Source organism: Podarcis melisellensis (assembly GCF_964234715.1).
Source record: "Podarcis melisellensis genome assembly, chromosome: W".
Lineage (NCBI taxonomy): Eukaryota > Metazoa > Chordata > Lepidosauria > Squamata > Lacertidae > Podarcis > Podarcis melisellensis.
The window spans coordinates 30,697,669-30,722,742 of NC_138535.1; the positions used below are offsets into that span (position 1 = coordinate 30,697,669).

Here is a 25,074-nt window from a genome sequence, read left to right on the forward strand (position 1 = left end):
CGTCTCCCAGCTGCTGAGGTGGCTCCTTGAGGAATAAGACGTCTTCCAGCGAGTACAAACTGCGCAGTGCCTGTTTAAAACTTTTCTAGGCACGTTGCAGGACTCAAGCTGCTTTGAAGGCTTTCGTAGTCGGCAACCGCTTCTGTCTTCGCTCCAGTCCTTACATAAATCACTCTGAATTGCACTCCTTATCTCCTTCTTGACGTACAAACAACCATAACCTGTCCCATTAAACTTTAATTAGTTTAATGCTAAGCAAATGTCCAGTGCGCTTCCATCGTCACAAGCCCCATTACAGCAGAGCATTTCGCGCAGCGGTTTAAGAAGGGCAGGAGAGGCAGTATCTTTTTAAAGAGGAATCTTGGAGCAAGCGGTATGGAACTCAAAGAAAAGGTTTATTTACAAAAGAAAAAACCCTGGTGACGAACCACACATATCAGCAAACACGCCCAAAAGGGGAACAAACACACGGGAGACTGACTATTTATACAAACTCAAATTCCTGGAAGCTTAATGACCTCCAGCTGCTCAGTGATTAGAGCGTCTTGCTACCTTTTAACCCTTTGATAGCAACAGCATGTACTGCTCATTCTTCTGCTGTGTACGGGACTCTGCAAAATCAACACTTTCCACCTGGAAACCCACTTTTTTGTCCTGGTTGTAAACCTCTCTTATTTGAAAATAGTGTAACCAGTCTTGCACCTTCTCTTTAAGCTTCTCATAACTCTGCAATTTCAATTTGTCACCTCCCTGTTCTAAAATTTCCCAGTATTTTGGCCATTTGGCCTCCATATTAAGTTTTTTCAGAGCTTTCGCTTCCATGGGTGAAAGCCACCTTGGGGTTTTACTCTCCAAAAAGTCTTTATATCTAATCCAAACATTAAACAATGCTTTCCTGACAATATGGTTTTTAAATGCCTTGTGCGCTTTTACCTTGCCATACCACAGATATGCATGCCACCCAAATACATTGTCATACCCTTCAAGATCTAACACATCCGTGTTTTCCAGAAGTAGCCATTCCTTCAACCAGCAAAAAGCTGCTGATTCATAATAGAGTTTAAAGTCTGGCAGGGCAAACCCCCCTCTATCTTTAGCATCAGTAAGTATCTTAAATTTTATTCTGGGCTTTTTGCCCTGCCAGACAAATCTAGATATATCTCTTTGCCACTTCTTGAAACAGTCCATCTTGTCAATGATTTGTAGTGATTGGAATAAAAATAACATTCTCGGCAATAAATTCATCTTAATAACAGCAATTCGACTCAGCAAGGAAAGCTTCAGGTTCGACCAAGTTTCAAGATCTTTCTTCACTTCTGACCAACATTTCTCATAATTATCTTTAAATAAGTTCACATTCTTAGTGGTCATGTTCACCCCCAGGTATTTTACCTTCTTTACCAATGTTAGTCTGTCTCCTTCTGAAACCTCTCCCTCTCTATTGGTGTCAAATTTTTCTCCAAAACCTTGGTTTTTAACTTATTCAACTTAAAACCTGCTACTTGACCAAATTCCTGGATTACTTCTAAGGCCCTCTTGGTGCTAGGTACTGGCTCCTGTAATGTCAGTACTAGGTCATCTGCGAAGGCTTTAAGTTTGTATTGTTTAACTCCGACCTGGATACCTTGAATCAACTGGTCCCTTCTAATCATATTCAGCAGAACCTCCAGAACCGAAATAAAGAGCAGTGGGGAAATTGGGCAGCCTTGTTGTGTCCCTTTCTCTATTTTAAATTCCTCTGTCACCACGTTATTAACTATCAATTTGGCCTTTTGTTCAGAATAAATCGCACCTATACCATTTTCAAAATTTTGTCCGACCCCCATCCCCTGAAGGTTCTTCTTCATGAAAGTCCAGGAAATATTGTCAAAGGCTTTCTCCGCATCTACAAATATCAACACTCCTTTTGTGTTGATATTCACCTGCAATTTTTCTAGGATGTTAATTATATTCCCCATATTGTCCGATAGATGTCTACCAGGGAGAAAGCCTGCCTGATCTTTATGTATAGCCTCTGCCAATACTTTTTTTCAATCTTTTAGCCAAAATGTCTGCAAAAATTTTATAGTCAACATTAAGCAGGGATATGGGACGGTAGTTCTTAAGTTGTGTCTTTTCAGACTCAGTTTTCGGTATAAGTGTATTATCAGCTTCTTTCCACGACTCAGGCGCTTTTCCCCCCTCCATAATTTTGTTGCACACCTCCTTTAGTGGTTGAATTAAATAGTCTTTCAAAGTTCTATAGTATTTAGAGGTTAATCCATCAGGCCCTGGAGATTTGCCCAATTGCATGTTCTGAATCGCACCTTCCACCTCTTGTTCAGTTATTTTGTGGTTCAATAACAATTTATTTTCTTGAGAATTTTTTTGTAATCCATTGGTTTTCAAAAATTGGTCAATTTTTGTCTCAATCTGTGGCCCTTGTGTATAAAGTTGTTTAAAGTATCTCTGGAAACAATTTCTGATCTCCTGTGGGTTCTGTATGCTCTTTCCTTCCACCTCAAGATTTGTAACCGTATTTAACTTTGTCTCTTCTTCAACTGCCACTCTAGCAGCTTCCCACATTTATTGGCTGATTCAAAGGTCTTTTGTCTCATCTGTTTGATTTTCCATTCAATGTCTTGATTTATCATTTTCATATATTGTACTTGGTTTAATTTAATTTCTCTCAGAATCTCTTGTGACTTTGGTTTAGCTCTAAGCCTCTTCTCTCCTTCTCTTATCTTCTCCAAAATCTTTTCTTTTTTCTCCTCTTGAGTTCTCCTTTTTATTGCGTTCTGCTGTATCAGAAACCCTCTCATTACAGCTTTACTTGCATCCCAAATTACTCTTTTTTCCACAGAGGTCTTCAAGTTTATCTCAAAATAGTCTTTCATAATTTTTTGGGCCTTCTTGGTAATTTCTGTATCTCTAAACAAGGTGTCATTCATCCTCCATCTGAAGGAACCAGTCGGTGTTAATTCATTTCCATTTTCACAGGATTATGGTCAGAGCAGGTTTTTGGACAGATTTCCACCTTTCGAATCTTGGGAACCATTCCTCTGGTTATCCAGATTTGGTCAATTCTTGTCCAGGTCTTTTGGGCTTCAGAAAAGAAAGTCCCCTCTCTACCTAGGGGGTTCTTAGTTCTCCAAATGTCAATCAAGTCCATATTGTCTGTCATTTCAAAAAAGGTTTTCGGTAGTCTTCCATCTTTTGTCACCACCTGTCTTTCTGACTTATCCATGTTTGTCGATACCACCCCATTCATATCTCCAAGCATGATGATATTGTAATCCATAAAGTCCAGCAATGTCTCGTGCAGTTTCTTAAAAAATTCTGATTTCCCCTCATTTGGTGCATAGACCCCTACTATCCAGAGTCTCTCTCCTTGAAATTGTATCTCAATTGCCACAAATCTTCCTTGGTCATCTTTAAAAATGAATTTTGGTGTTAAACTTTCTTTTGCATAGATCACAACTCCTCTCTTTTTAACTTTATCTGATGAGATAAATTCTTGACCTAATCTTTTGTTGATTAATACTTTCCTGTGTATTCTGGTCACATGGGTTTCTTGCAAACAAATCAAGTCCAATTTTTCCTTTTTCAATAGATGAAAGATTCTTTTCCTTTTATCAGGGGAATTCAAACCTCGAATATTCCAACTTAGTACCTGCAGAGACATTGTATAAATTATTCTATATTCCCTCCAACAGCTCCCAACAATTGTTCTTGATCTGTGGGTGGTATCACTTTCTCTGATTTATCCAGTCCCAGTGGTGGCTTCCCTGGGTCCAAAGCTCCTGGTCTTGGCATCTTCAGTTCTCTTTCCTCTGCCTCTTTTTGTAGATTTTCCTCGTGATCTTTCAAAAATCTCTCTTTATCCTCCTCTGATCTTATCTTCACCTTTTTCCCTTTATAGGTAAGAGACAGGCCTTGAGGAAACTCCCACCTAAAGATGATATTGTTTCTTCTTAACAGATACACTAGATCTCCGTATTTAGCTCTAAGGTCCAATAGGTGTTTTGGAATATCTTTAAAAATTTCACTCCTTGAGTCTTCTATCTCCAATGATTTCTGGTAATGGAGGCTCAATATTTTATCCCTCTCTTCTTTAGATCTGAGTGTAATCAGACAGTCTCTTACCCTGTTTTTTCTTCCTTCTTTGCCGCCTTTACTGAGTCTGAAGGCAGTCACTATCTTAAAATCTTTGTCCTGATCAAGGCCCCAGAATTCTTCAAATTCCTGTGTCAGAAATTCACTCAAATTATTTTGTTCCAATTCTGGTACCGACCTGATCCTTAAATTGGTCTGTTTGTCTCTTAGTTCAATCAAGGACAATTGCGCCTTATGATCCTCAAGTTGTTTATTAATTGGCTGTATCCTTTCTTCTACCGCCTGCACCTTCTCTTTTGCTTCCTCAGCAATTTTTCTTGTCAATTTAGATTCCTGCAGCAACCGATCGATGGCCTGTGTGTTGGAGCTGATAGTTGTGGTGTTTAAGTCGATTTTAGCTGACAATTTTTCCAGAGCTCCAAATATTTTGTCTAATGATGCATTTAATGTCTCTTCAGAGCCCCCACCTTTTGCTCCAGGCTGTCCAATTTCTTCTTTTTCTAAAACAGGTGGGCCTACTACTGATTGTCTTGGTTGCTGCAGCCTGGTTTTTATCTTTGAGGGTTTTTCCTGGGATTTTTCCTGAGGTTGAAGCTGATCCATTACTTTATCTTTGAAACTCAAGGTCACTCTCACAGTTCAGATTCTTTAGTAATGGGAAAATTTCCTGGCCAGCTGTAATGGAAAATCCCCAGTTATATCACAAGCCTCCTCTAGGGGAGCTCCTTGGCAACAATGTTCTTTTCAAAGTAACTTATTTCTATAGGCAGTAGTATCCTTCAGTCAAAAGCAACAATTACAAAAAGGGTCCTTCAATAATGTCAGTTCAGTTACAGAGTGATCTCATGTAGTAACAATGTCTTTAAATGGTGCAGAACTTTCCCTGCTGTCTCTGGCAGTCCAATACCAGGGATTAAGCGGTGGTCTTTATTTTTCCCTCACCCTTTTTCCTTCAATCAAGAGGTTTCTTCTCCTCCCCCCCACTCTGAGGGGGGGGTACTTATTTCAGACATTAAAATTTAGCTCCTTTTAGCTCAACTTTCCGAATTCTTAGCTTCAAAAGTCTTTGCTTTAGTCCTATTAACAAAACCGGAAGACGGACTTCCTTTTTGCGCCTTCCCGCTTCAGGGCCAAATTCAAGTTCGTTGCGTCGATCAAAGCAAACAAATCCTTTGATCTCCCACTACTCACGGGTTGTAGTTTAGAAGCCGAATTTTCAAAGGAAAAAGGTCAGCGCGCTCCGGCATCAGCTGTGCAGCTTCACTCCGCAGAAGTAGCGATTAACTCTCAGCACCGCACCGCGCACCCCCGTCTCGTTCCGGAGCTTTTTACCAAGCCCCTTTGCCAAACGGGGGGGGGGGGGGGAGGTGCCCGCCGAGTCCCACGGTCGCAGGCTTCGCTCGCCTGCGGGTTTTGGAAGGGTCCCCGCTTCTCTGCAGTGGGTAGACCCGATTTCTGCGGAGCTTCTCCCTCCTATTCAGAGGGATTCTGCCATTGCCGTTGGCGCCGCCTCCGGAGGTCCAGAGCCTTCCCACTTTGATGCTTCCCTGGGGGGTTCCCTGGCTGTAGCCTCCTGCCATTCCTCCTCCTCTAGCCAGTACCCGACACTAGCTTTGCATGCAGGGGAAGCCCCTAACTCACTGAGGGTTTGAGACCCATCAACTCCCCTCACCTGGTTAGCCTGCCAGTTGAAGCCATTCCTGGGGTGTGGCTGCTGCTGCTGCAGGCTGACAGTTTCTAAGAGCCACAGGTGAGAGCTGTAGTGACCAAAGGTGGACAAACTACCCCAGAAGGAGCACAACGTGCCCCCCACCAGAGGTACTACCCCTCCCCTTGCAACCTTGAGTCATGAAGGACCGAGAGTGGAGAGTTGAATGTGTGTAAAAACCAACCTCCCTTAGGAAACCAAAGTTTACATTCATCACTCCACCCACTTTCACCTGTGGCCCCTCCCAACACAGGCATATGTCCCCTGGAAGGCTTCCCAGAGGAGAATATGGCCCTTAAGACTGAAAAAGAGTCCCCAACTCCGAACTAGTGACGAACTGCTATTGATGGCTCCAGCTGGATGTTGAAATCTCCCTCGAAGCTCCTTCTCAGATCCATGTTCCCTTTCAACAACTGGCTTCCTCCTGCAGGTCAGACAGTCCCCTCAGTTCAAGGACCCATTGTTTCTCCATGTGCATTTTCAGCAGCCTCCCATGTGACTGCCAGTGATATCATTTTTCCCATCTTCAGATGTTGCCCCACCCCCGGCAGCCTAAAATTCTCATTAGCTTATATCTAAAAAGGAAATAAGACATCTCCAGCTGAGCAAGACCTGGTATTTCCCCTCTTCAGATAGCTCTGGATCTTCAGGTGCGGAGGGGAAATGCCCACGGTCCTTTCAAAATTTCCCATGTATTCGTAGGAACATCACCTGTCTTGGCAAAAAGGAAGGAACAAATGTCTCAGGTGCAAGCCCTTTAATCTGGAATTGCTATTCTTAACTCCATGTGGCTGGGGTGTTCTGGGGCTTCTGTACCTTGAACTAATAATTTCTTGTTTGCATGCTCCCTGTTCAGTTCAGCTGGGGGATTAATTATGCCTTGTCATTTGATTCGTCAGGGTCTGTTCCATACATGCCGGGTGGATAATTCATGTCATGTCTAACTGGTTTGAGCGAAAGGCTTCTCAGAAGCTAGGGCATGTCATAAAAGACAGCAATGTACAAAAGCGGGTGGAGGGTGGACATTAAAATCAGTACAAAGAATTCAAATGTCTGGGTGCTCAAGAAATGATTAAATGGTAGCACAGACCTGTTGGCATAAAAAAGGTCTTCAAGAGATGCCTGAAAGTCAGCATTTCATTCCAGATCAGCCTTCTCCCTCATTCAGTCACTTCTGCAACCAATGACCTCCTGCAGAGTGTAGCCACCAAAGTGAGTTTTGGGAGGACTGTAGGACAGGCTTGCAGTTCATTCAGGGCAGAAGCAATGGGAGAAGGCCCATAGCTTAGTGGTAAAGCAGCTGCTTACATGCAGAAGCTCTCCGGTTCAATCTGTTGTATCTCCAGCTAGAATGTCCTCTGTCTGAAACCCTGGAGAGTTTTTGCCATCCATTGTGGACAAGACTGAGCTAGATAGAGCCATAGTGGGACTCAGTATAAGGCAGCCTCCTATTGTCCCAGCAAGAAGCCTTTGCCACGCACAGAGGACTCCTTTCAGACATGAAATAAATAAAGCTGCCCTGGAAAGGGATGCTGAAAATTAGAAAGCCCTGGGACAACAAAAGACTCGGACACAGTGCCTTTAAAGCACGGACCTGGGCCTAGGAAGCATGGGGCACCAGGAACCTGTGGCTGAGCCTTGAGAGACTGCTGTCCAAGGTGCTGAAGGGATTGAATACCAAGATGCAACTGTTAGCATGTCAAGGGGCATGATGGTGCTTTGAATGCATAAAGCAGATGCGGCCTAACTTGCACAGTTGCAGAATGAACTGAACTGAGCTGGAAGAAGCAGGACTACATGGGATGTAGAATGCTATACAGCAAATGGCTCGGGGTGGCCCACTGGGAGAGGCACATGATGCAAAAAGCGGCAGTTCCAACCCATTCATGGGAAAGAGAGCTCTGAAATCCTGGAGAGCAGCTGCTGGTTGTGGCAGACCATACAGAACTAGATGGCCCAGTGGTCTCACTGGCTTTTCAAGCCAGAACACAGCTTCAGCGCCCCCAGGACAAACCAATTTTTAATCCCCCAAACTCTTACTAATCAGAGTTTCCTTTTTAAAGCGACAGTAGTTCAAAGCATTGACTAGGGGCTTTTCAATGTTCAAAGGCACTTTGGATGCCTTTGTTGGTTTCTGCTTCCTTCACTGTGCAGCGAAGTGCTTGTCACGGGACAATGTTTTGCATTCCACAGTCAGTGCACTGTTGGGTTTCCCACGGGAATGGGAGACTGGATGCGACGTACACTGTTTTCCTGTTTTTCACTGTTCTCTCGGTGTTCTTTGTTTCCGAGGAGAAGGGAGTTGCTTCTCTGCTCTCGCAGAAGCAAGATGCATGCTTGTAATCTCTCAGCATTGAAGTGTAAATAAAGTAAAGTTAAGCATGTGGCATGTACTGCTCATCCTTCCGCTGTGTACGGGAGTCTGCAATTACAACATTTTTGGTTCCGGGCCCAGAAAAACGCGATCAAACTGATGCAAGGACTCCAGAAGCCGAGTCGGAATGCCGGTCGGTGCAACAGAGAAAAGGATCGGATGTTATCTTCTCTGCGTCAAGATGATTGATGAGAGGTATGTGCTCATGCTTCGGGCAGCCTGCCAGCTTCTAGTTGATGGCTTTATGGCTGGACTTTGAACTTTTAAAGCCCTTTGCCGCGGCACCAGGCAAAGGCTTCAAAGGCTTGGGGGAGGCTGGAAACCGAAAGTACCTTTTAAAAGTGCTTTTGGAATAAAGCAGCTGCAGAAAACAGACGCAGCTTGATTTAAAGCAGCAGAAATGGCAAATGTAAGGCTGGCTGATGCTTTTGGGATTCCTAAGCTCAATAAGAAAAACTATGCGGACTGGGTTCTGTATGCAGAGGGTATTCTGCGGAAAGAGGGTCTGTTTAAAGTTATTTCAGACAACCCCCCAGCTCCAATTACAGATGAATGGAAGGCTATGGATTCCAAAGCGAGGGGAACTCTTACATTGATAGTATCCCCAGAAGAGCTCTGTCTGTTGCGTGATAAGACCTCAGCCAGAGAAATTTGGGACGCTTTGAGAGAGGCTCACTTGAGGACAGAAGCTGGGTCCACTATGTTCTACTATACCAAGCTGCATGGTATGGCTCTTGCTGAAGGTGGAGATGTGCGTGCACATCTGATGGAGATGCAGAATCTGAGACATGAGCTGCAACAGAGAGGACTCACCTTTCCAGAGGCCGTGTATTCCTTCATGATACTACATTCTTTGGGTTCAAGTTGGGAGTCTGTTGCCACTCAGATTGCTGTTCAGCCAACTGCTCAGCTCACAGTAGACTATGTTACTGCCGTGATTCTGAATGAAGCAGACCGCCGGGGTGCTAGCTGCATGGGTAAGGGGGAGTCTTCACAGACGTCATCCCAGAGTGCAGTGGAACCACCAGATGGCGCCAAAGCTTTGAAGGCAGTGAAATGCTACTCGTGTGGACGTCTAGGCCATATGAAGAGGGAATGCAGATATCCCAGGGCCAAGACAGAGCAGTGCAGCGAAAGCTCATCGCGTGGAAAAGGCCAGAGCAAAGGCAAAGGTCCGGTGTCCAGGACAACGCAGCACAAGGCAATGGTCTCACGCTTCACTCCAAAGGTTGCAACGGTCCAGAAGACATCTAGATCTTTCTTCGTTGTTGATTCAGCAGTGACCCACCACATGTGCACCGATAAGCGACTGTTCGTGTCTTTTACACCGCAGGAAGGTGCGATTCACCAGGCGGATGACCACACGATCCCCAGTCAAGGCTACGGAACTGTTGTTCTTCACAGCTTGGACTTATCGATACAAGATGTACTTTACGTACCAGATGCGACACACAATCTACTCAGCTGAATGAACGGAAAATTGACGTTTCCTTCAAGAACAAGAAATGCACCATCACAAAGAAAAACGATTATGTATTGCATGCTGAATATGTTGATCGTTTGTTTGTTTTGTATTATGATGATGTTGTGCAGGATGAAATTTGTTGCATTGCAGGTTCTAACAAAAGTTTGCATGCAGGATGTATTCACGATTTTCACCGGAAATTTGGTCATTTGCATTTTGAGGCAGTATCTAAAATGCCTGCCTTGGTTGAAGGTATGACTATTAAACCATGCAAGTACCACATGAAGTGCAAAGCATGCACAGCAAACAAGGTGAAAATGGCTGCGAAAGGTAAGGTGTCTAGTAGGCAAGCTACAGAACCATACCAGGTTGTTCATGCTGATTTGGTTGGTCCACTATCGCCCTCTTTGGGTGGAAATAGATACTTCATGGTTCCCATTGATGCATTTTCCAGGTATATTTATGTGTACAATCTCAAGCAGAAATCAGAGGCTTTTCCAAGGTTCAAGGAATTCTGTGCTTGGTTGGAAAATGTGCATGGTAAGAAGATAAAGACTCTTTGCACTGATCGCGGGGGGGAATTCACTTCTCAGCAGTTTGAAGCTTTTCTGACTGAGAAAGGAATTCAACACGATTTGTCTAGTCCTCGCTCGCCATGGCAGAATGGACTTTGCGAGAGGGCAATTCAAACATTGCTTCAAGGGTTAAAAACCTTGCTGCATGATGCCAATCTTCCAGAGAGTTATTGGGCCGAATCTCTCTCGTGCTTTGTTTACAGTTTAATCGCAGGTTATCTTCAGCGATTGGTTGTACCCCATATGAAAAGATGTTTGGCAAGAAACCATATATCAAACACATGAGAATTTTTGGTTCTGACATATGGGTTCATACACCACAAAACTCCAAGTTAGGCAAGCGTGGATTGCATGGTATCTTTCTAGGTTATCAGAAAGGTTCTTACAGAATAATGATGTCTGACTCTAAGACAATTAAGCTCACAAGAAGTGTTGAGTACAATGCAAAGTGGGGGGAGAATGTGAGAATTTTCCAATGTTATCCTGATGACAGTGATGAGACTGATGATAAGCAAAAGCAGCCGCAACAACCCACACCCACTGATGAAGGTTCTGATTCTGAGTCTGAAACTGAATCGGATGATTCAGAGGATTTCAAGAGTGCGAAAGCCTCTATGCGACCCTCTGAAAGCTCTGATCAAGAATTGGAAGAACCATTGTTCACAATAGGTCACTTTTCTCCTAAGAAGGAAGAGGAGAGTGTTGAGGACTTAAGGCTAATTCGCAGGTCACAAAGAGCCACAAAAGGCAGACCTCCAAAGAGATATGCTGATGAGTTTGCTAAGACAGCAGTAGCAGCTGTTAAAAGCTCCAAGAAGGTATTTGAACCTTCAAGTTTCCAAGAAATCCAGGATTTGGATTCAAAGGAAGCTGAGCCATGGTTAAATGCCATGAAGGCTGAGCTTGATTCCTTGGAAAGGAACAAAACATGGGAGCTAGTTCCAGTAGTTCCAGGAATGAAACTGCTTGGAAGCAAATGGGTCTTCAAAGCGAAGACAGATCAAAATGGCAAGATAGTCAGACACAAAGCCAGATTGGTAGCCAGAGGTTTTGCACAGGTACCAGGTGAAGACTATCACGAGACCTACTCACCCACAGTGAGGTATGAGAGCATTAGGCTTATGCTCAAGCTAGCTGCAGAGGAGAATCTACACGTTAGTCACCACGATGTGAATACAGCATTTTTGTACGGATCTCTAGGTGAATCACTTTATATGCTTCCACCTGATGGCGTACAGGTAAAACAGGGATTTGTTTGTGCTCTGAAAAAGTCCCTTTATGGTCTCAAACAAAGTGCACGGTGTTGGCACACAAAACTCACTGAAGTATTGTTTTCTTTAGGTTTTCAGCAAGGCAAAGCTGATCCATGTGTATTTGTCAAAGAGGAGGGGCAAAAGAAGCTGTATAGTTTGTTTTATGTTGATGATATATTATTCTTTTGGAAAGATGTCACAATGTACAATAACGCCCTAGCTCAACTGAAAGAGCACTTTGACATGAAAGATCTTGGTGAGGTAAACAACTACCTATCTCTGGAAATAGAGAGAGATCAAGATGGTAACATTCTAGTACACCAGTCACGGAAAATTGCTGATGTGTTAAGCAAACTAAACCTGATGGATGCTAACCCTGTAGACACTCCGATGACAACAGGTTATCAGGTAGAAGACACTGAAGAAGCATTTTCTGACACTACACTGTACAGAAGTGTGCTAGGCAAGCTAAACTTCATTGCCAGATGTTCAAGACCTGACATTGCTGTTAGCTGTAATTTGCTAAGCAGACAAGTCAACAATCCTAGTGTTAAGGATTGGAAAGCTCTGAAACGCATAGCGCGCTATTTAAAAGGCACTATGCATTACAGACTGAGGTTTAACCATCAGAAGTCTGGTGGTCTTGAGATATTTGCAGATGCAAGTTTTGGAAGTGACACTACAGACAGGAAAAGTACATCTGGAGTTTGCTACATGTACAATCAGGGTCTATTTGATTGGTCATGCAAGAAGCAAACTACAATTAGCTTAAGTACTTGTGAAGCTGAACTGAATGCACTGTCTTATTCACTTAAGGATTGTGAATGGTTGTTACAATTGTGCAAAGACATGAAAATTCCTGTCAAATGTCCAATCCAGGTTTACCAGGACAACAAAGCCATGTTTGGCTTTGCTGAATTCTGAAGGTTGTAAGCAAAGCACAAAGCACTTGCAATTGAAATTGCAACATGCTAGGGAATGTATTCAGAAGGGACTCGTAACGGTGTCCTATATGCCAGGTAATGAAATTCCTGCTGATGTATTGTCCAAGATTGTATCAAGGGATCAACACTGTACCTATGTGCAGAAGTTGGGTTTGTACTGATATTGTATGAACACGCTGCCCAGTGATGTTCACAGAAAGGGGGAGGATGTTGGTTTCTGCTTCCTTCACTGTGCAGCGAAGTGCTTGTCACGGGACAATGTTTTGCATTCCACAGTCAGTGCACTGTTGGGTTTCCCACGGGAATGGGAGACTGGATGTGACGTACACTGGTTTCCTGTTTTTCACTGTTCTCTCGGTGTTCTTTGTTTCCGAGAAGGGAGTTGCTTCTCTGCTCTCGCAGAAGCAAGATGCCTGCTTGTAATCTCTCAGCATTGAAGTGTAAATAAAGTAAAGTTAAGCATGTGGCATGTACTGCTCATCCTTCCGCTGTGTACAGGAGTCTGCAATTACAACAGCCTTGACTTGCAATCCTTACAACCCTGCAGAGCAGTTCAGTGTTATCTCGAGTTGCAGAATAGGGAGGCGCGATGCCGAGGCGGACGCAGGGTGGCCCACCTAAGGAGTTCATGGTAGGGGGACCTAATGAGGCCAAACTCCGTCTTTTGCTCTTCTTTCAGCTGTGTCTTGGCTCTGTGCTCGCAAGTGTTCTAGTGACTTTCAGGTAACTTGGAAAGCATGGTAATGATGTCTTGGTTCTGAAGAATGATATTTCCCCCAGCCTGACTTAGTTATCCTGGTGATGATTCAGCTACATGTTGTACACGCTGACCATATTCCAGAAGGGGTTGGTTGTCTTGGCCTTGCTTTGGCTTACTGAGATCTGTCTTCTCCCTATAGGTGCTCATTCTAAAATGGATAATTGTAACGTTTGACTTCATTGATCAGAAGGAAAATATGAATGCTCTCTATGGTTTCTTCTTCCGCTTCTTACAATATGAGAAAATGATAAGATAAAAAGGAATGTGTTATTTTGAAGGAACTCGCTTTTAGTCTGACATTAACCCAAATCAAACAATAAAGAGTACTTTCCGACCACACAACAGGACACCATGTGAAAAGTGGGGCCTTACAAATACCTCTCCCATTTCCTTCCTTTTCCTGTCTTGTTCCTTCCCAATGGGCGCCGGTCGCAGCGCCCCCCGGGGGCACGGAATCTTCAGGCAGGCAGGCAGGCAGCTATCCGATGGAGGGAGGGGGGAATCCTGTTCTGCATAGCTATCAATTCGGGTGTGATAGTCTTATGTTTGCATACTTATGGGAAAATAAAACTAATTTATTTTAGAGCTTGTATTTGTGTGTATTCATGGTATCATTTGTAGACCCAGTAGATGGCAGTGTGGTGTGGAGAGTGTTTTTGGCAGCTCCTGAAAGGATAGAGGGTGGAACGTTGACCGTTCAAAGGCACTATAAGCAAGATATATATATCTCCACATTGTCCTAGCTACGTTTTCCCATAAAAGTATACACTCGAATACATTTGAATCAAATACATTTGGAACAAGTGATTGTTACATTTATGGAACATTCTCTAGGCGATGAGATTGGGGGGAAATACAAAAACCCATTCGGATACATTTGGATACATTTAGAAAAGGACAGCATTTTGAGGAAAAATACATTTGAGTCGAAAAATACATTCAGATCCATTCTTAAAGTCAATGAGAACGATACAGCGAAAAAGGATCCATTCCCCAAGGCACCGTTGACCTTCTTGTAGGGCGTGAAGGCAGAATATGATCTATTTGATATTGGTAGGGTCCTTCTCCTTCATTCCCCTCTCTGACCCTGACTCTCTTACGACACAGGGACCATCCCAGAGTGTGGGCACAACTTCTGCCGGTCCGGCCTGATCCAGTGCAGGGGGGAAAAAGGAGGCTGGCTTCCTGTCCTCAAGGCCGATTTGGAGTCCAGAGAAGGAGCCTCGTCCGCAATTGGCAATTGGCTACCTTTGTCGAAGTAGCCAAGACTCTCAGTCTTCCAGAGGGAAAGGAGGAGTCTGTGAGAAGCACCAAGAGCCCCTGAAACTCTTTTGCAAGGAGGATGAAGCCCCCATCTGTGTGGTTTGGGGCAGATCCAAGAAGCACCAACACCACGAGGTGATTCCTCTGGAAGAGGCTGTCGAGGAATACAAGGTACCTTGAGGGGGAGAAATAGCTGTGTATTCTTCTTGGCAGGTGATCTTCTTAATTCTCAGATCCAGAGTAGGCATGGTATTCCTTGGTGGTTGTTTATTACCTTAGAAGCAGCCAAGGGGAAGCCTGAGGGCTGCTGGGATGGCTGGGAGGAGGGAGTCAAAGTCTTTCTCTCCGCCAGGGGGGCCAAGGGATCTTCCCTTGAAATACAGCAGCTTCAAAGATTTGGGTTGGGACCATGGCAGGGGGAGAAAGGGTTAACCTCATCCACATCCACCAGCAATGTTGCTTTGTACACATTTAGAACACTACAAATGTGAATTGCACATGTCTCCTTTGGCTAGCAGGATGCCTCCTCAATACCCCGCCAAGCAGAGAGCAGCAAGGGGTCAGCTGCAAGGGGGTGGGGACTGGGGGCCAGTGTTATAAGGAGAAAACGGCACCTTTTCCCTTCTGGGGTACCTCAGAGCCCATATAGAGTCCTTTGGTAGCTTCTCTGGGAATGAAAATAAATTCCCCGTCCGGAATATTGGGTCCAGCAAGCTTCCCAGTTCAGCTCCGTATCCCTGGAAGCTCTGAGCTGGCCTAGCAGAGTAACAGCAGAGGAAATGCAGCGGTCCTGAGTCCATGTGAGAAAGGGATAAATCAAGTCCAAAGACAGATCGGTTCTTATCTCTAGAAGCGTTTATTTACAAGTCATAAATCAGTCTCTCCAGCAGAACAGCTTCTCTATCGGTAGGAGAAAATAACAGAGGCCAACCAGAGAATACTGAGAAGCAAAGCAGCTAGTAAGCCAGATCTTTATTACCTGTTGCCACAGGGTGCTCACCCCCCCCCCCCACGCAGGAGGGAGGAGGAGACCCCGAACCAAGTCCTTATATAGACATTTGAAATTGCCCACCCTGGAGCCCAAGACCATCCCTCCATACATCATACATACATCACAGAAGGGGCGGCCTACAACAGACTCCTGTCTGGCAGGAAACCTGTTGATGGGTTTACCTGGCTGTTCATGGGTTTACCTGCATATTCTTTCGTGATGAGAACTACTTACGGTATTTATGTATGTGTTTATATCTTAGACCTTCTAATTCTCCTAACACCAGGAATTGACCAGATGGTGCAGGATGCCCCCCCCAAGTATCTGTTGGAAGCAGATTTAGGAGAGGGGGTGGAAGCACCTACTGGTGGGGAGCACACTTCTTCTGGGGATGCTTCCTCCTGCTCCTCTTCCCACTTCTCGCTGGGGCCTCAAGATGAGAAGTCAGGCTGGAAGTCTCCTCGGAGAAGACAAAGGAGCAAGCATGGCTGCCTTTCCTCTTCTCCAGACCAGTCAGTTGGACTAGAAACCTTTCCCATCCCAGTTCTGCAGTGGTTTTCAAGCAGTGTGCTGTGGCAGCTGGGGTGCCTTGAATGATGGTCGGGGTGCCGCGGGAGACACTGGCCTCTGCCCCTCTTTCCTTCCCTCCCTCCTCGGATGCCATCTCTGCCTCCCCAAGGCTTGCCCAGCTGTTCTCCCCCAGAGAATGGTGCCTCTGGGGCTGGCCAGGGGGTGTGGGCTGCCAGGAGCTGAGGCGGCCTCAGAGGAAGCAAGCCAACTGGCGAGGGGCCCTTGCTGTTGCGAATGGACAGGCAAGTCCCAGGTCCCTGGGGGGCAGTGGGGGCAGCTCAGTGACCAAGAGGAGGACTCCTAAGGAGAGGGGAGAGGAGAGGAGGCTGAGAGAGCACTCCGCAAGGGAGGCTGTTCAAGAAAGGGGGAGGGGTGGCAAGCAAGGGGGGACCTAACTGGTCTCCTGAGCCCCACAGAGGTGCCGCAGAAAGAAGGGAGTTGGTCCAGGGAGCCGTGGACCCTAAAAGGTTGAAAACCTCTGTACTTTTCTTTCCTCCAGTCAATTCCTTTCCTATTATAGCAAGGCCACTGGACCTAAGAAGCCAGTATAATATACATCTCCTCTCTTTGTCGCCGCCTGGAGATTCGGAGGAAAGAGAGAGGGGGAATTCTGGCCTATCAAGCAGACCTGGACAAGGAAAGCAAAGTCCCTCTTGTTACTAGTGAGGGAACAAGCACTTCAAGAAGCAAGTCCGGACTGAGGAGGGAGGGGGAAATCTGCCCATTTCAACTTCTCTCATTTCTCCTTTTTCCATATCGGTTTGTTATTTATTTATTATTCTGAAAATGAATCAAATGGTAGGGTGGCTACCTTCTCGTATAAAGATGTTAATACGTGCTTTACCCTCATAAATTCATTTTTGTGTGAACATTACCTGGCTGGGTCAACCTTGAGAAATTCAAAGGTGTGAATTTCAAAAGAATGCTGTTTTGGTCTCCATATTTCCCCAAGAATTGCGAATTAGGTAAGTTCACCTTTGAATGCAGCTAAATGGAGTTTATTTCCCATTGTTGTTTATTATGTGAAAAGCAGTCAAGGAGAAGCCTGAGGACTTGTGAGCTGAGAGGGTGGAAGCAGTTCAATTCAAATCCTAATTCTCTTGCTGATGTTTTGAAGGCTGATCCTCTTCCTCACTCAGACCTCCTCAGAAACGGAGGTTGAAGATTGTGGAGAAGTTGAGACAACTGCGCCAGTTGCTGGAAGAAGAAGAAGAACAAAAGCGTCTGCTGAATCATGTGGAAGAGGTGGAGAAGGAGATTGCAGGGAGAAGGGATGAGCAGCTGGCCAGACTCTGCAGGAAACTCTCCTCTCTTGAGAGGATCATCCAGGTGATGGAGGAAAAGGATCAGCAGCCAGCGAGTGAACTGCTGCAGGTAAGACGGCTCCAGGAAAAGGCTGCCTCCCATCCTTTCTGTGCCCCTTCCATGTACACAAAGAGTGTAGGGGCTCAGTTGACTGAGCCTCGAGTCAGCTTTGTAATGGACAGGAACACCCCAGAGACCTGGGATGCTGAACTCACCTGAAGGCCGACTAGAGATTCTTCAGTCTTCTTGAGGGAAGGGGAGGGGATTTTCTGCTCCTTGCTGATGATTTGCCTCCGAATGCCTTCCCGCTGGGCAATGCTGCCTTCCTGCCCTGCCCTGGGCTTCGCCAAGGATGCAGTCAGGCCTCCTTCTGACATGAGCCAGTCTCTTGACCAAGCTTCTCTTCCCGTTCCCTCCACAACTTCTGGGTGGATCCCCTTCCCCATAGATCCTGATCGGCCCAAAATGGTGCTCGGCCACAGTGACCAAAGAGCAAGACAGAGGGACTCATCCAGACTGTGCCACCTTCTCCACTCACAATCCCATATGGCCAGACGTACAAGTGCTTCTGAACGCCCTCTTTAAGGAGGCGGAGAAGGCTGACATACTGGCAAAGGCAGGAGAAGCCCTATTACGGAATGATTGCCAGATGTCCCCGTCTCCCGGGGACAGTCCCCGGATTTAAAAATCTGTCCCCAACAAAATCCGTCCCCGGAATGTCCCCGGATTTCATATAAGGCCCCCAGATTTATATTTTAAGTGTTGTAGATTTATTAGTAGAGAAGGAATGTTGCGTGATTGGTTCAACGGCACAAGACACATCATATGGGGACTTCCGGCGAGGCAAAATGGCGGGTGCCACGGCAATGAGCACCTCCTGAAGCCAGCCAGAGCCAAGTGCACTACCAGGCTGGCTCCGGGCTGCTGAGACTGCCACCTGCGCTGCCACTGCCGAGGGGGAACCAGGGATGCCTGGCGCGTCAACTGGGGGAACCGCTGACACCCCCCCCCAGGACCCAAATCGAGGCGGGGGCGAGAGCGCCCGGCCACGTGGCCGACTGCCCAGCGGCGCTCCAGGGCCAGTAAAAACCCCAGAGCCAACCCAGGAAGACGGAGGAAAGGAGAAGGAGAAGGAAGAAAGAGAAAGAGGAAGGAGAAAAAAGAGGGGAGCCCCGACCTTGCGGCCGCTGAGGAAGAAAGGTAGGAGAGCACCAGGAGGGCAAGGACACGGGGCCGAGCCCAGGCCCGACCCGAGCCTACTCCAGGGCAGATAGCACTCCAAGAGATCAGGCTGGGGCCCAGAGGAAGGCCACACGAAAGAGGAGACCCAGAAGAGAAGATATTACTTCTTATTTTTTAAAAAAATAACATTTGTTTCTCTTTTGAAAAAGTGTCCCCGGATTCTTTGAAAAAAAATCTGGTAACCTTACCTTAAATCCTAACCTTCTAATTCCAAGTATCTTCTTTCTCAATATCCCCATTCCGTTAACCGCATCAAGCAACAAGCTGTCAAATACAAGTTTAAAACGCAAGCTTTCCTTTGCATATCGCAGAACTTTAAATGTAATTCGTGGTTTTTTTCACCTTTCCTCCAAACTTCGGTCTTTTTGCCATCCTTTAAATGGGAAATCAGTAGTTGAGCCATACTTTTTGGTAAAACGTTCGTCTGGATCCCGGAAGTCCTACCTGAGAAGAACAATAGGAATGTCCGCTAGCGCCAGCCACTTCTCCTTCTGCAAGCAGCGCCACCCGAATTCCCACCTGGGATGAGCCGCTAAACTGAGCCGCAGGAGAAAGACTGGGGCGGGCGGCAAGTGGGAGGGGGAAGTCGGGCGCTGCTGCTCCTCCCCGGAGGCAGCCTGCTTGCAGAGAAGGGGGCTGGGCTGCCTGAAAACCCATCAAGGCCACAGGCTGCTAGCATGACTCATCCCGGCTTTCTCATCTGCGGGGAAAGGGTGCGTGGTCTTAAATGCTGGCCTTGGCAACTTGGCTGAGCTACCTTGGGCCAGTCCTTGGGCCAGCTTAGCCTCCCTCACAGAGGGTTGTTGCGTGGCGAGTTCCCGCCCCCCACCAGGATAAATAAAGACACAAGACACCATAATTAAGGTTAATTGGGCGAATTAGGCCACAACTTTATTGAATTCAGGAATGAGAGGCATTGGCTTAGGCATTGGTCCTATCGACTATCCGGCTCCAGCCCATTTGCTGGAGACACGGGGAAGGGTTAACACTTTATTGGGGGAGTCTCCTGCCAAGGCACGTCGACTAGGAGCTCCCCCGGGTCACTGCTCTGGGGCGTGCCTTTGGCCCACACCTCCATAGGCTTCGGACAGGGCCACGCCCCCCGGAGTCCTTTAACGGACCACCCTTCGCTCACTGGGGGGAGGTGATGGCGTTCCTCCCCACACACACATCCTCTTAACCCCTTCTTACCAATGCCTACCGCCAATGCAGAAAAGTTGTGACGAGTTGCTACGAGGTAGGCGAAAAACCAAAAGGCTACAAATTGCCAATTGGGAAAAATTCCTACCATGCCCCTTGCGGCGACAGACCGAAGTCCATAGCAAAGTCAAAGACCTACCTAAAGCATACCTAAAGGGAGGGAGGGTGGGAAAACGTGAGGGCTAGCCGGCGAAAGAGGGCGAGCCCCCTCTGAGCCGGCCCTAAATAGGGCAGATCTGGCCGGGATTCCCCTGTTCTCGCGGGGGCTGAAATCAGCCCCCGCTCACGTGGGGGTGGGCGTGAAGCCCGCAACCCCACCTCCTGGGCAGGCCGGAAGTGGCTTTGCGTGGCGAGTTCCCGCCCCCCACCAGGATAAATAAAGACACAAGACACCATAATTAAGGTTAATTGGGCGAATTAGACCACAACTTTATTGAATTCAGGAATGAGAGGCATTGGCTTAGGCATTGGTCCTATCGACTATCCGGCTCCAGCCCATTTGCTGGAGACACGGGGAAGGGTTAACACTTTATCGGGGGAGTCTCCTGCCAAGGCACGTTGACTAGGAGCTCCCCCGGGTCACCGCTCTGGGGCATGCCTTTGGCCCACACCTCCATAGGCTTCGGAAAGGGCCACGCCCCCCGGAGTCCTTTAACGGACCACCCTTCGCTCACTGGGGGGAGGTGATGGCGTTCCTCCCCCCCACACACATCCTCTTAACCCCTTCTTACCAATGCCTACCGCCACACGAGCAATCGCTCGCCGCCAATACTCTCATGCCTGAAACCAATCCCTTATCCCCTTTGCCATATCCATCAGCCAAATATCATTTCCAGCATCCGAGAGATGCACGCCGTCAGCCAAATATCATTTCCCGCATCCGAAAGATGCACGCCATCAAACTGGTAGAGGGCCTCACCGTTGACACATATGCCCGGGTGGTCAATGACACTCCCCCTCCCCCCCCCCGGGCTGCCACTCTACGCACCACTGCCCTATTTATGGCTATCGGGCACCTGCGATCTCACCAAACCCGCCTCTCCATCCACGAGGCCCAAATAAAATAGTAGTGACGTTTGGGTAAGAGGCCTTAAGTTCCTCAAAGTCACTAAAGATATGCCACATCAAGTCGACTACCTTTCTATAAGCTAACTCTTTTCGCCTAATTGGATAACTAAAGCATCTGGGGGGCCCTCCGCTGCCGCTCTGGCCCTAATAGCGGGCAACATTTCGGCCCAGCGCATTCCCCTTTGAGAGATCCAAGATATATTGATGTAGCTAAGGTGCGGCCCGAGACCGGAATTGATGGCGCGGACCCTGGCCCAATGCCCAGTGCCTGATTATCCAGATGTGCGCCCTCATAGCTCCTGCACCCTAGGTCCCCGTTAACGGCATGTTTTCTATCCCCGTGGACGGTGCAGGGCCTATACTCCAAATATGCATCACAACGTCACCTGAAAGCAAAAGAAGGTAACAAAGCCAGGTCAGGTATACTGTGAACAATCACAAGGTCTTACGAATATATCCTTTATATGCATCAGACTTCCCTTAATGCATCAGACTTCCACTGCCCCTAAGTCCTTCATCCTTTCAGATGAGAGTCCCAAATGCACTGCTGTGGTGGCGGCCCCAATCCTAAAGGAGTTAACCACGAATTCAGCTGAGGGTAAACCGCAGGCAGCAATCGCCCCTCGCATAACGCGCATGGACTGATGCCGTGCAAGGCCGGAGCCATCCCAATGTTTGAGGAATGGACCTGAGACAGTTGGTCTCATGTACATGAATTGTTCAGTGTCCTTTACTGCTGATCGGTTTTGGAACATTGGACATGCAGGACTAAATTGGATCTTAACAAGGTCAGGTCTCTCAAAATACCTCGGGCAGCGGAATCTGGTTGGCCCTTACAAACCACTTCGCATAGCGCCAAAGGCAATGGAGTATGCAGCAGTAAATAACTGGGCCTTGTCCTCGGACCAATAGATACTTCTTGATTTTTTTATGGTTTTTTATTATAATTATGATTATTATTTTACTTTATTTATTTATTTATTTAAGAATTGGCATAGAATGTCATAAGTTAAGGGCCTTCTACCATCACTTTTAGGAGGCTGCAGCCTGCGCCAGCCCTACAGTGCCCTTCACACTAAGAAGGCCACACCAGGGTCTCTGGATTAAACAACCTTACAGAAAAAGGAGATTGCCGCCTACTGGATGTTTAAGAGTCTTTGCTGCACGACCCAACACCCTCCAATGTACCAAGTATTGTAGAGCTTCAGCCTTGGTAGGAGGTGTGTCAAGCCTAGGATTTTTTAATTTGCCTTGAGGTGTGTCAAGCCTAGGTTTTTTGTTGTTGTTGTTGTTGTTGTTTTTGTTTGTTTTTATTATTATTATTATTATCATTATTATTATTATATAAATTTGCCTTGAAACTCCATAAAGTCCACCCAAGCCTTTTTATAAGACCTAAGCATGGGCGTGGCTCCTGAAGCTAATACTCCCTTCAGGACATCACGTTCCCCAGGCTCCAAAGGTGCTCCTGGAATGGATGTGGCAATGTGCTGCGCCTGTGCATCCGTGATGCCCTTGATAACCCCAGGGTAAATTTGGTAGAGAAATAGATGTTTAATTCTAAGCACAAAAGGACAAAGGTCTGGGACAGATTTGCCACTCTAGGAGAGTGCGAAAATTGTTTAGACAGGACACTGCCAACCGTTTGATTGTCGGTCCAGAAGCATACCTGGTGATTCCTGAACTCTGCAGCCCGCAAATGCCACTGTACTTTTCCATGCACTAACCATCAGGTCCGACTTGACCACTCTAGAGAGGCGCACTCAGTGTTGCGGAGCGCGCAGTCCCGCTGACAGCTTAGCCAATCACCCGCAAAAGGGGCGGCCAGGGGACACTACCCAGCATGCAACGTTGAGGTGACCAAAGCCTGACTTTACGCTGGCCAAGGGTGACCTTCTTGAGGGGAAGAAGTTGCAGGATTAATTTTTAAGTGCTGCTAGTCTCTCCCTTGGTAGGTGGGATGTCTGTGCAATTGTGTCCAATTCAATACCCAAAATAGGTTATGGTCAAAACTGGACCCTCCGTTTTGTCCGCCACCAAAGGTACCCCAAGCTCCTCAGGTGAAAGCCTCTAAAGTAGAGGCGCAATCAGGGCTATTACTAATGATGGGGGAGAAGAGTTATCAAGGTAATGGGTCACCCCTTCAAAACCAGTTTTAAAGCGAAGAGCCCAGTCCAGAATTGCACTAAATGATTCAAAGTGCACAAGCTACTGAGCACCCTGTCGGCATAGATTTGTCTATGGAATAAGCCCCCTCAAATCTAAAAACCTTGCCATAGAAATTCCTCAGGGTGAATTGGCAGGAGTTGGAATGTCAACTCAATGTCGCACTTTGCCAAGAGCGCGCCCCTGCTGAACCTGCGCATAGACTTTATAGCCTGATCAAAGGAGGCATATTTCACAGAACAAGGCTTCTGTGGTATTGCATCATTGACTGAGCCACCTCTAGGGTTGGGTAGGTTGTGGATCTCCTGGAGTCTATGGGGGGACAATGCCTAAAGGTGAAATGAGTAAACCCGCTATAGGTGGCTCCCTGAAGGGACCGGCCACCCTCCCGGCCAGAAATTTCTTTTAATTTCTTTTTTGCAATAGCTGGCATTTCCCAAACTGGTTTGGGGGGGGGGGTTCCCTGAGTTAGGGGGTAATGAAACGAGGATCTTGAAGCCATAAGAGAAACTCTTTCCCAGGGTACTTTGCTGCCTCTATTTTAGGGTATTTATCGAGAAGGGTTCTAAGAGGTGAGAGCTTAACAGAAGAGAACATCACAGTCAAGGGCCAAATTCATACCAGTTTGTGGCTGCTCTTTTTGGCGGGTCTGTGACCTTTTCAACACCCCTGGTTGAAATGCCCCCTGCTGCCCGGAAAGGGCTGTTTACCTTTAAAACATGAAGACGCTATGCACTTCACACATTCATACACATACTTACAATTTGGCCCCTGGCACACACCCATGTTATACTCCCAGCAAACCTCATGGTTTCCTTTTTCCACATAGGGACCCATATGCTCCATCCAGTAATTCTGGTCGCTCAGAACGCAGCAGGTGGTGGGCAGCAGGAAGCTTTTCTGAATCCTCCTCGGTATCAGAAAGCTTACTTCTTTTGCTCTTCTTGGCCAAATGCTTCTTCTTACTTAGACTTCTTTCTCCCTTGCCCATCATTGGAGACTGGTGCTGTTCTGCAGCCGCTGACACTCCCTGTTGCCCCTGCGTCTCATCGTCCGATGATGTTTCGGAGCCCCCTTCTATGGCAAAGGCTGAGGTTGTGAATCCTGTAGAATACTGGGAAAGTCTGGGGTATACTGAGAGGCAGAAAGGTTATAATTGTAAGTATGAGCCCTACCTCCCGAGGATCTGTTATTGGAAACCTAGGGACACGTAGACTGTAATTATGTGTGAGGATGCATAAATGGATTGCTACCGAATGTGGAACCCTAAATAAGGAGGCCAAAGTGCAAGGGAGCTCCTCACTATTTCGGAAGAGGCCGCAGTGACCATGGGCCTGAATTGCTGGTAAAAGGTTTCAAAAGCAGAGGAAACACTGATTAGGCCTGTGGGTCGCGGGGCACAGGAGGCTACCCTGACCCATTTTGGACACAGGACCCACTGTTGAATCATTGGCTGCTCTCAGCACTGCCGCGGTGGCCACGGAGGTGCCGGGGCGGTCCACAACGTTAGATGGCGTATCCGGGATGCATTCTTGGGTGAGTGCAAGAGGTGCCGCTGCCACCTGGTCTGCAGGCCTATATTGCCTATAAAATGTCTAAAAAGCATTGGGGGGGGGGGGAAACTGTGCCAAAGTCTGTGGGTTACTAGGCACTACGAAGGCCTGAGGCCCCTCTTGGTTCCCTTATGGCACCCCCAGATTCAGCAGGCATTACAAAGCCTGGGACCCCTCCTGGTTCCCTTGTGCCACCCCAGCTATAGCTGCATTTTGCTGGTTCTCTTGAGCAGACATAGTTTGATACCCTTAATTAGCCTGGTTCAGTAAAATCAACGCCAACTAGCTTGGATTATATGTGTGAGCTGCGAGTGTAGCAGGAACCCCCCCCCCCCCACCCCAATCATTCTGTTTGTATAAACTTCACACACACACACACTACATATGCCACATTTCTGTTATAAATTCATAGAAAATCAACCATACATCGGATTTGCACTGTTCCATTTTTTATTTTACTCCATATGACAAGAACTAACAAAGGGGGGTGACTTAGTCCTGGTCAGCCATAATCCCTTAATCTCAGCACATCCACAGGAGCC

At 46.8% G+C, this 25,074-nt stretch overlaps 1 long non-coding RNA gene across 1 annotated transcript in view; it reads right to left on the minus strand.

Annotated features, from left to right (window-relative positions):
• Positions 1-22,736: 22,736 nt before the first annotated feature.
• The window catches only part of LOC309361330, a 1,008,653-nt gene continuing 1,006,315 nt past the window's right edge, over positions 22,737-25,074 (minus strand). The window contains exon 3 of the long non-coding RNA XR_014164427.1: positions 22,737-22,883. This is a non-coding gene — a long non-coding RNA (uncharacterized lncRNA). The remainder of the gene's footprint in view (positions 22,884-25,074) is intronic.